Consider the following 11,458-nt stretch of genomic DNA (forward strand, 5'->3'; position numbering starts at 1 on the left):
CCAGATAGAGCAGGGAGGTGGAAATCCGTTGGTCGACCTCTTCAATCCTGAAATCAGTAGGCAGTTTTATATATATATACATATATATGGATATGGAGGATCAACCAATTAGAAAGCTATACTGAGGTGACATTCCGCAACGTTCTTGTTCACGTAGTTTTTTATTTCAGGCATTTTTGGAATATTACTTGATTAACTACTATAAAGTCTCTTCTTACCGTTTTAAGCTAATATTTCAAAAGTGATATAGACAGTTCCTCCCTGGGGATCTTAGTGGGGCGGGTCCGGTCGGGAAGAATTGCCTTTTTTGTTATGATCTCTCCTCTTGTTAGATTGTGACTTGTCGAATATCGACCAACCTACTCGCTTTAATTGTCTGTTTTAAAAGTCGGATATGTAAGGCTACCAAGGAGGGCGGGATTGGAGAGTTTCACGTTTTTTCACTTTCAGAGGCTTTTTAAATATTGCCCGATTAAACTATCATAAAGTATCCTCTTCCCATTTTAAGCAAATATTTCAAAAGTGATATAGAACCGTCGCTCCCCGGGGGTCTGTTCACGACCAGCCGGAATGGCACCTCCCCATTTCTTGAAAGCCTCCCAGCTATCATGCTACCAATGTATAACCACCTTCAGCGGACCATATTTTTTGCTGATCTTATAATGCCATACACCAAACGAAGATATCATGTATATATATATATATATATATATAATGTATTGTATTATATATTTGTATTCTGTAACCATATATAAAAATAAAGAGGTTTGAAAATAAAATTAAAAAGAGGTCTGTTCGTATTATGTTGCCGGAGGTCTATGGTTTAGAACACTTGGCTATCGTGAGGGATCGTAAAAAAAAAGAAAAAAAAGTGCATTCTATATTACTGTGATACAACTAACCCAAGGTTTGTGCCAGGACTGAATAGGGGTGAAACGGAGGAAGGCAAATGTGGGTTTGTTTGGTTTTTCCAAAATGTAACTACAGATAGTATTTAGTTTAAGAATATGTGTTAAGGTTGGAGTAACATGAATTTAAATTTTGTACATTTGATATGTTGATAGCCTTACTTTTATATAGTGATCATTTCTTTTACATTTCGCTTGCTTTTGTTATTTTTTTTTAATATATTCATATATTTCAAATAGTTTTAAGTTAATTTAACAACTATTCCTCCAGATTAAATTTTATAATAGAATTCAAAATAAAAATAATATTTTTAGATTTTCTCATAGAGTGCTACCAATGGGTAGTTTCTTTACATGCATGTATCACCATTTTTATATTTTATCAAATTTAGTTAATGTGTTTTTATGGTAAATACAGTTGTAAATTTCAATAAATAAATAGAAAAAATTACTTATAATCAGAAACTCAATTGAAGAAGTAGATATAAAATGAAATAGTAGAAAAAATCTATCTAATCTGAAAGATATATACATTATAGTAAGCCGATGTCCATAGAGATGTAAAATCAATGGCGCTAAAAATTTAGTTAACCGGGCGCGAAAATTATTACCTAAACACCAAAAACAGGAAAAAATAAAGTTGCATACCTGTGAGCGAATAGTGTAAAACTGTGAAAAACTATTTTGCCAATTACTAAAACAAACAGTTACACTGACACAACCTAAACCTATTCAAGTTTATGGCAACTCCATCAATACGGGCTCAAAGTCGAATGGGGTTTAAATGATTAAGACTTATTCCAAATGTTTATTCCTCGTCGATTCCTAGTTTTTAACTAATTTTACAATGTAGTTTGATATTGACATTCCCTCGTATCATTATAATGATATGATGCCGAATAATACTCATTGTAAGTAAATGTTTTGAAGGTAAAAGAAACTGTCCTCTTATGGGATTTAGTAACCGGGGCTGGAGGGGTAAGTTCTCCATTATTATTTTTGGAGTTGTGATTTAGATAGATCATAACATCGTCGTCGCACATCGACTTGATATAAGTGCAACATAAGAAGGCTTTATTGGAGAGCGGGATTGGTGGATCCACGCTTACTGTAGATTATAATGTTGAGATTATAATAATAGAGATATCAAGTCAACAAACAAATACATAGCTAAACTAGTATTAAAAATATACTTTAAAAGATATTGAGAAAACAAATTTAGTAAATCAGGAGATCTTCTCAGGGTCGTCTGCTTATCTTCTAATCTCTTCAAAGAAGCCCAAACTAATTTATATAACTAGCTTTGTCTTCAAATCCTATAAAATCTTTTATAGGTAAAAAAATAAATAAAATTCTATCAACACTCATTACTTTAATTTTATTTAGTGACTCATCTCTCTTCTTCAGAGGCCCCGATGATTCACTCAGTGAATGGGAGTGAGGATTGAAATAGCTCTTGATCTGATCATTAACCTTCATCAAAGAATACGTATGATTTGTTGCAGTAAACTATTTTTGTTATATTGCAGTGTGAATCATGAAAGAGTGAATCAATCCTGAGCAAACCCTGTCTGTTCTCGGATTAAAAAGAGGAAACGTTTTATTTTTGATAAAATATTAATATAAAAAAATTAAATATGTTGCCGCGTAAGGATATGCTGCCTAGGAAACGTATCCCGTTCCTTTCTAATTCTTTATGGGACATTTCTCAATTCAATAACGTCAACTTTCGGTTGTTATTGAGATCTGCTAACTGTTCTCTTTCCACTTCCTGGCGGATTCATTGCCATTCTCTCTTCCCCATTTTGCAGTCCTCTTGTTGTCCTGGGTTGAGACTCAGTTCGGAACAGTTCGAGGTGCGTGTTAGGAGGTGAAGAAGATTTGCCGTTCCCAGCTAGTCTTCTGTCAAGGTGAGTGGAGCTTTCTCGAACTCAGTCCTTACGTTAATATAAAATGTGTTTTCCTTATTTATTTTTTTGTAAATAATAATAATGATAATAATTTTAGTTTTGTTGTAACAAAATTCAAAACTCATCAAACTTGTGGGTGTATGCCGGTATAGGGTTTGGAACTCAAAACCAGTACTTTCCTGTTTGATTTAATTTGGAACAAAACTTCTGGATAACCTACCAGCGGAACTTCTTCGTTGGCTTAGTAGTAAATAGAGAACGAAATATGGTTTTACACCTTTTTTATCCTACCTTCAAATTCATATGTAACAGAAATATGAATCATGAAAAGAATGTTCTATTAATTCAGCATTAAATTGCATATTTTTTTCTATATTTTGAGTTTTAATTATGAAATAATCATTTAATCTTTCTAATTTGTTTGTGAAAAAAATAAGACCACCGAAATAAGAATTAATATTAATATTAAATTAAATGATTCATGATGCCAGCCTATTTTTTCCTATACCGGTCACTCGTTCAAGATTGACCGGGTGATGGCCACTATATGCGAGAGGAGAGGTGAGGTGTAGAAAAACTTATATTTCTTTGTTTTAGATAATTACAAGATAACGCCCGTCTGAATACAAATACTTATTTAAACTTAAATCATATTTTTTCAAAATAAAAAAAATTGAAACAGTTTCGATTTTATTTATAAATAGAAAAATCTAGAAAATAAAAATTAACGGTTGAAAATTATGATAGTTATTTCGTTCCTGGTTTTATTTAATTGAAAAAAAAATCAAATTACGGAATTAATGTTTGGATTATTAAATCTCAAATGTTTAGAGTTTAATACTAGAATTTAATAATGCTAATACTTCTTTATAAACAATACCTTGCTCAATTTTTATTTATTTTGTTACTTTTTATCCATTAATAGGTATTACAATCTGCCACACAATTGTGGGCAATAGGTAATAGTGATGAATGATCACATTCATACTAAAATAAAACAAGAATAAAAATAAATAAATAAATGAAAAAAGCAAATAAAATTTTAAAAATCTGTCTTAAAATATTTACAAACTGAAGGATAAAGAAAAATCAATCAATCATAATCAAACTATCTGTATGAAAAAAATAAATATAATCTCTAGTCACATTTACACTCTATCTCCCAAGTGTGTGGGGGTAGAGCAGAGCTCAAAAGATCCCAGCGCATCTGTTCAATTTTTATTTAAAGAAGTTTAAAATTGAGCTTTTTTGTCTTTATAATAGGGGAGGGGGAATATTTTCCTTTTTTATCTTTCACCTAACTCTTGGAAACCTTTATATTTTTTATAAAGTTGGCAGTTACCAATCTTCTCTCTACGCCACAACCCCTGATGAAGACCTGAAACTCAGGTCGAAACGTCGGCATAAAATAAATAAATATGGTTTTGTTTATTTATGTTGTTCTTTGCTGACCGCACCCCCCGACAAACTTCTTCAAGGTTTATATTTTTTAAATAGAATTAGGCCAGGTTTTTTGGATCAAACAAGGATAGATAAGGTTAAACATTGATTTCATAAAACATTAATATTATAAATTTTACATTCATGTTGATTTTTGATGAATTTGGACGTTTTATTCACAATTTTACACATTTTGGGTTTTTGTTGTATGCTTTTTGGATTTTAGATCACAAAAAATGGCTCTAATAGTAAATAATAAATAAAATAATGTAAGAAATTAGAAAAAAGAGGAATATACGACTGATGTAACATAATAAGTTTTGTCATAAATATGACACTTTATCAAATATTGTAGTTATACAGTATAAGAATTAATGAGGGTTGTAAACAAAAGTCTTATCTTAGAATAACAAATACTAGAATTTAACAATTAAATTATTTATTATTAAATTCTAAATAATAATTTAATAATTAATATTTCCAGAACCGTCTACTTAATTAGGGAGGGAGAAGTATATCGTCGATAGCGTGTGAACTGGAACCTTATTCGGACACTGACCTTAATTAAAAATGGCTTAGATAAATAAACTAATGATTATAAGCCATCGCGTCGTTTTACATATATATTGTATTTTTTTAATTAAATAAGTTATCAATATAATAAATTTTAATGTTTTGACTCTTTTTGGAACAAAAATAATAAGATCGATTCCAATCGCTTAAAATCACTATTCTACAAGCCAAGACCGAAATCTGTATGATTGGATTTACATACATTCTTCCAGCTTTTATTGACTTTTCAGTGATACATTTATAATTAATTCCATCAACCTCTTTATTGCACATTTATTTTCGTAAACCTTAATGCACTGTTCTTCCTTTGACGTAAGCGCTCCCCCTTTTTTTTTAACCCGTAAAGAACAGTTGTTGGATAATAGTCTTGTACAATCAAACTTTCATGTTTATGGAATACGCAAACCGAGTAGTTTTTTAAATAATGCATAACAAGTGTTACCTTTATTTCCCTTTGAATTTCTTAATATTTCGTTTGTTTTCCTGTTATATTATACTGTATGGAGGAAATTGATGTTATTTCTTCATAAGTTTAATTTTTTGGGTTCCCAGATGCTCTCACATATTTCACTGATATTCTGAGCATATTACCTGAACTTATGACTCCTTTCTGCATTATTATTCCAATTCTAAAGAACCCAAAACCCTACCTGTATTCTTGACCTCTTATTCTACGTTATTGTACGTCCTGGAAAAACTAGTTTCACCTCTCCTGCCTAATTATTAAAAAAGTGGAAGATTTGAGGCCTACCAAAAAAGGAGGTTTGAGGTTACTGAAACTTAAAATCAATACTTTCAATCGATAGCTTTCAGTATTCTATCAATAGGATAGAAAAGAAAACTATTGTCGCTAAGTTACATTCCCAACAGGCGCGTGAATAGAAGTTTGCTTATACCTGGAAATAAACCTTAATACATCAATTTTCTGTGTTCCCATATATTTCTTTAATGTTAACTTTTATGCATTGAAAGAAAACTACATTACCATCGATGTTGTTACTAGAAAGTTGCGACTCAGTGCCTCTAGGCACAAAGATATGACTGTTGGTCCTAATAATGATTATTGATTTGGATCGGTCCTTCCTCGTTTGAACGAGTTTATCTCTTCTATCTTTTTATAAATTTTCGGGTGGGACTTGGACATTTGCATGTTGGAAAAAAAAAAAAGGAAAATCTGTCTCCACATAAGTGAAACAGTTGTGTAAAGGAGGTGGTTTTTTCACGATCACATTTTATGCGGTCGGGTGGATCTCAGAGGGCTCCGGAATCCACGTGATTGACTCACGGTTACAAAAGAATAAATAATTATCTGCCACAACCGGATTCGAACACGGTTTGCGTTGGCATCTAGGAAGTAACTTAATATCTTGAGCCAAAAAAAAAAAACAAGATTGCATAAGACACAAACCGGGCCAGTGCTTACGTTGGGTCAGAAACTTGGGTATTCTTTAATGCAATGAATAGGATCTGGAATTTGAAAGAAAAATCCTTATACTGTCCGGTGAAAGACCTTTCATCATTGTGAAGTGTTAAATGTGCCTGATAGTGAACTGTTAACCTCTCTAGTCTGCGCTGTGCAGACCATGTCCCCATGAGATCTCAAAAAAAAAATTCATCGACGTAGAAACATATGGCACCAGCCCCAGGGGCCGCCCGAATTTTCGAAAAAGGGCTGATCGACAAAAATTAGTTTGGAACAAACAGGCTTACTTTCGTTTGTAACTGAACGAGTTAAAGCGCTAACTTAAACGGCTCGTTACTGCAGCGGTGCCGTTTCGAATCCGGCCTGAGAGTCCACTTTTATTTCTGTGGTGGTCCAGCGAAATGAAAACTTGACCCCTCACCATGATTAGAATAGGGTGGTATCCTTTAGATAACTCCTCTCCCCTTATCCTAGTATTATTTGTTATTTGTATCCCAGAAAGAAAAATTAAAAAACAAAAAAAAAGGCATATTTAGATTGTTTGAAACAGATTTGCAACGAGTATTGGAATTGATTTGTTCACATCAAGTAGTATCGAGGTTCGAGGCATTACTGCCGACTTAATATCAAATCGAAAATGCACTGTGTGCAATAATAATAATTTTAGTTGCATTGGAAATTGCATTACTTACACCCCTTCGAACGTGTTAAGAGCATCCTGCCAGGAAATGGGGGGAGCTAATGTTGCGGTTAGTGATATAAAGTGTGCTTTCACTTTCTTAACTGGCACAATATTTTCGTCTTGTACCGCTAGCGGGATGTCGTTCAGATCTTGGGATGTTTGCTCGGTCCATTACTTTCCCAAAAATGAAAAAAATATATATAATAATGGATGAATAATAATTATTATATATAAAAAAAGGAATTGTAAAATTAATTTCAAATTTTAAGTTTTGAAATCTAGTTACACGTTTTCAACTTTCAATATTAAGCAAGATAAGCCCTTTAAGGAATATAATGTACGTATAATATTATATAATTCAATAACAAACATTTTCCGTTATAATTATTTGCATTAATTAAGTACATTTATTTTCTTTAAAAATAATTGATCCAAAGATAACCTAAAATATACCATACGATTAATTTATTCTATTCTGTTTACAAATTTATTTGTTCTTTTTATAACATAATTTCTCCTGACGTTTTGAGGTATTCTCGCATCCACTGGATATTCTATATATACATTACAATTTAACTGATACTTATAATCTATTAATTTACTTACTATGGTAGTTTATTAAAGTTTTAGTACATATTACCTATGTGGTATTTTTATAATAATAATTTTCTAAAAATGTTTATTAAAAACATTATTCCTGTGGAATCAACTGTTTCCACACTCTGAGTTCAATCATTCTTCAAAAACAGGACCAGAACCAGAATGTTTCCCGAGGGCAAGCTCAATTTGGTCGCACCTTAGTTCACCCTTCTACCAAATTAGTATTAACAGTTTTATAACAATATTCAGTTAATTAATTAATATTTTATTAAATTAATTATCTCTGTCGTTTGCCATATTTCCTCCCAGTTCTAAAGTACTGAGGTATTTTATGTGATAGTTCTTTGCTGAATGGATTCATATGACTTTGAAATTTATATTGAGTGTGTATAGAGTTGACATAAAAAAGTATACAACAATAACCAAACCTTTTTTTAGCTATAAGAACTTGCCAATAAAAATTTTTATAAATTTTATCCATGCATTATTTCTTTAAATTTATAATTCATAAAGTTATAATTTAAGATTTACATGATAAAACCTGAAAACTGCAACTGAAATTAGTTTTATGTATTCTTATTATTTGTAGGGGATTACGTGGAAATAGTTTAATATATATATTTGCCCTAAAATCTGTTTATGAACTGAATGGGGAGCGAAATATCCAGGATGCTGAAAGAGTTGAGCTGAATCAAACGAAATTTTTAAATATCTTGGATACATGAAATAAAGGTTATAATGTAAAACGTTGGTCAATATATTTTGTTGGTGTTTTTAATTTTAAAAAATAAATAAAAGTACCAAATTAACTAAATAATACTAAAAATTAAAACTATACGGAATTTGCTATTCGCAAATTTTGGCTTATGATTTTTAATAATGAGCTTTTACGTTTCTAGATGCGTAGAATACAAAAAGAAAATTAAAAAAAAAAAATTTTTGTCCTTTTTAAGTAAAATCTAATTTTGCTTTACTTTGTTTGAGTTAATTAAGACTTCTTCAAATTTGGTTATATCTAGCTCACATCAATCCATTTAAATAAAAGGCAAAGTTATATATATATATATATATATGTGTATATAAACTAATATAATATATTATACTATATATATAATCAGTGTATGTATGAATGAAAAGTGAACAGTGGTGCTATCTGTTGACAGCCGTCAGAACTGTTAGTCACTGATCCCTGGATAATATTCAACCCTTCTCTACTTTATTACAGCCTTCATAAAATAATTATTATACAAAACATTATTATAGTACTTTAAGCAGTTAATTAAATAATATGAAATATAGACCATAGTTAAATACCATCATATTTGCTAAATTCTGGATCTCAAACTAAAATCATACTACTTATTTATTAAAATTAATTTTATTACACGGTAATTAATTAATATTCAGAGTTGTTCAGTTATATTAGAATTATAATGTTTAATTAAAATTAATTTAATTGAATATTATAACAGTAATTTTATGAGTTTAAAAAATTGACACAATACCGCGGAATATTTCAAATAAAGAGATGGTACCAATTTAATTATCAAGGAGGGACGATTTTTTTTTTGTTGCATACAAAAATAAAAAAAATCTTTTATATTTTTCTAAAATTTAAAGATAGAATTTATGAGATTTCAATACCAGATAAATCACTTCTTTAATTTTTTTGCTAATATTTAAAGATTTTGTTCCTTGTTTTGGTCAAGAAATAGTTGAAAGAATTAGTGGAACGAATTTATATTTTTTGAATTTCACGCCGAAAATTATTTTTCACATTGTTATTATTTCATGACTTTATAAAAGTAAGTAACTCATATTAGTAGTAATGATGATATATGTGACTGCTTTGCGTAAATTGTGGTACATCTAAAAAAAGAAAAAAGTAGGTTTTATTAATACTGTAATGGGGTGACCACACTGCTGCACAATATCATAATTTGTATAATACGTCAAATAGAAACTAACAATTTTTTTGTTTATCAGATGTGCCTATGTTCAAGTATCAGCCACATATAAATTTATATAAATGTAATATGTAAATCGGATGTTTAATTTTTACGTCAAAAAACGAACATCACACATATTGCAAAATAGGAACCACCTATCTCCCCCAACATGATGTTCGTTCCCTCGGTCACCGCTGGGATGCGCTGCTTGTTCTAGACCGGTCCATCTTGAACAGAAACAGGTTTGCACTTAGACTTAGGCTTATGTTAGACTTAAGGTCACCTATCATTATAGTTCTGTATCAACATTTGAAAAACCATCAGGTCAAAAGTATAGATAAATTGAATAAACTTATAATATATTTATAATCTCCTTTAATAATGTTCTTGGCGTACTAGTTTGAAATTTCCACCCTCTGAAAATTACCAATGTAAGCTTTTAAACCATTTAAACCAATTTAGAATAAATATTTGATTACATTATATCATTTTATGACTTTCTACCATGTAACACTTTAAACCACCACTCCTAGTCGAATCAAGAAAATTTACCATTAGCAAACTTTTTTTGAGGTATTAAATCGAATCATACATTTATTTCATGATAATATATTCATTGAGAGATTCTTTAAGAAAAAAAAAGCTTTGAAACATCACTCTTGAACCTTTTGGAAAACGCCTATTTCTACATATTTTCCACTAAATTTTATAATTACTAAAAAAATCCACTACTTAAGCAACGAGACCAGTTCATGAGATTCTTTAAATTTCTTTAATCAAATCCAGTAATGGTCATTTATCGCAGTTTTTGTTTATTTAATTTTTATTTTTGCGAATTTTTTTTTTCCAATTTTCTAAAGTTCAATTTTTACCTTTAAAATTGTATACTAATTTTTATATTTTCGAAAACCATTTTTTTACATGTTAAAATCTGAGATAAAAAAAAAAAATATTTTAGGCATGTTTATAATTTTTTTCAGCATACTGCTACGTACCGATTTTTTTCTGAAACACATGTTTATACTATTGTTGATTTTTTTTTTAAATTTATATTTGTTACTTAAGTATCTTTCTTATGTTTTCTCGTATGTCTATCACTATTCTATCCATTATTCTGTTAAAGGCACATTTGGTTAAAACCAAAATATGAAAGGGAAAAAGAAGGGAAGGAAAAGAAAAAAAAGGGGGGGAAAGGAGGGAAAATATCATGAAAAAGGGAAAAAGAAAAAGATAAAAAAAGGCAGAAACAAAATAAAAGAACCAAAGAGATGAAACAAAAAGAAAAAAGTCATGTTCTAATGTTGTACGTTACTAATTTTTATAATTATTATTGGATACTTGTATAGGCCTATTTATGGTTAGATTAAAAATATTAAAAATAAAATTAGACTAAAATAAGTATGCTGTATGACTAGCAACCCAATGAAGTTGGCCAGCGCAACTTTATATTTATATTTTAATAAAGTTTTTCCCCCTTCTTCATCTCGCGGAGAATGATAAAAATTTATCTAAAAAAAATAAATTATCACTCCCTTATAGTCCGGGGCTATAATGCAAATTAGGCATAATGCAATACGTATCTTTAGAGCATCATTTAACGCGGCCAATAAATTTGATTTTTATAATCACCATTAAAAATTTAATCTCACAAATAATTCATAACTTTTTATGTAACATATAACTGTTTCAAATTCTTGGAAGAATGGCAATAAAATAGATTTGTCCAAACACTGCATGGCTTAAGCAAAAGAAATTTAAATATAAAGTAAAAGTCGCTCATAGTCAAACAAATGATTCACTCTAAATTTTCTCTTAATACAAAAATATTAAGTTAGTTATTAATAATTATATAGTTAATAATAAGGAACATAATTTGTCTTTTTACTCAATTTACTCGGCATCAATTGGCAACAATTCTATAGCTTAGATCTGGACTCCGGGGCACTCAGGAATAGCTGGAAATGAGGCAGCGG

At 30.0% G+C, this 11,458-nt stretch overlaps 1 protein-coding gene across 3 annotated transcripts in view; it reads left to right on the forward strand.

The window, feature by feature from the left end:
- Positions 1-11,458, forward strand: part of LOC106689817 (uncharacterized) — a 353,286-nt gene that overhangs the window by 165,094 nt on the left and 176,734 nt on the right. The window lies entirely within an intron of this gene.

This window comes from Halyomorpha halys, unplaced genomic scaffold (assembly GCF_000696795.3).
Source record: "Halyomorpha halys isolate HHAL.00 unplaced genomic scaffold, Hhal_1.1 Scaffold643.1, whole genome shotgun sequence".
NCBI classification, from domain to species: domain Eukaryota; kingdom Metazoa; phylum Arthropoda; class Insecta; order Hemiptera; family Pentatomidae; genus Halyomorpha; species Halyomorpha halys.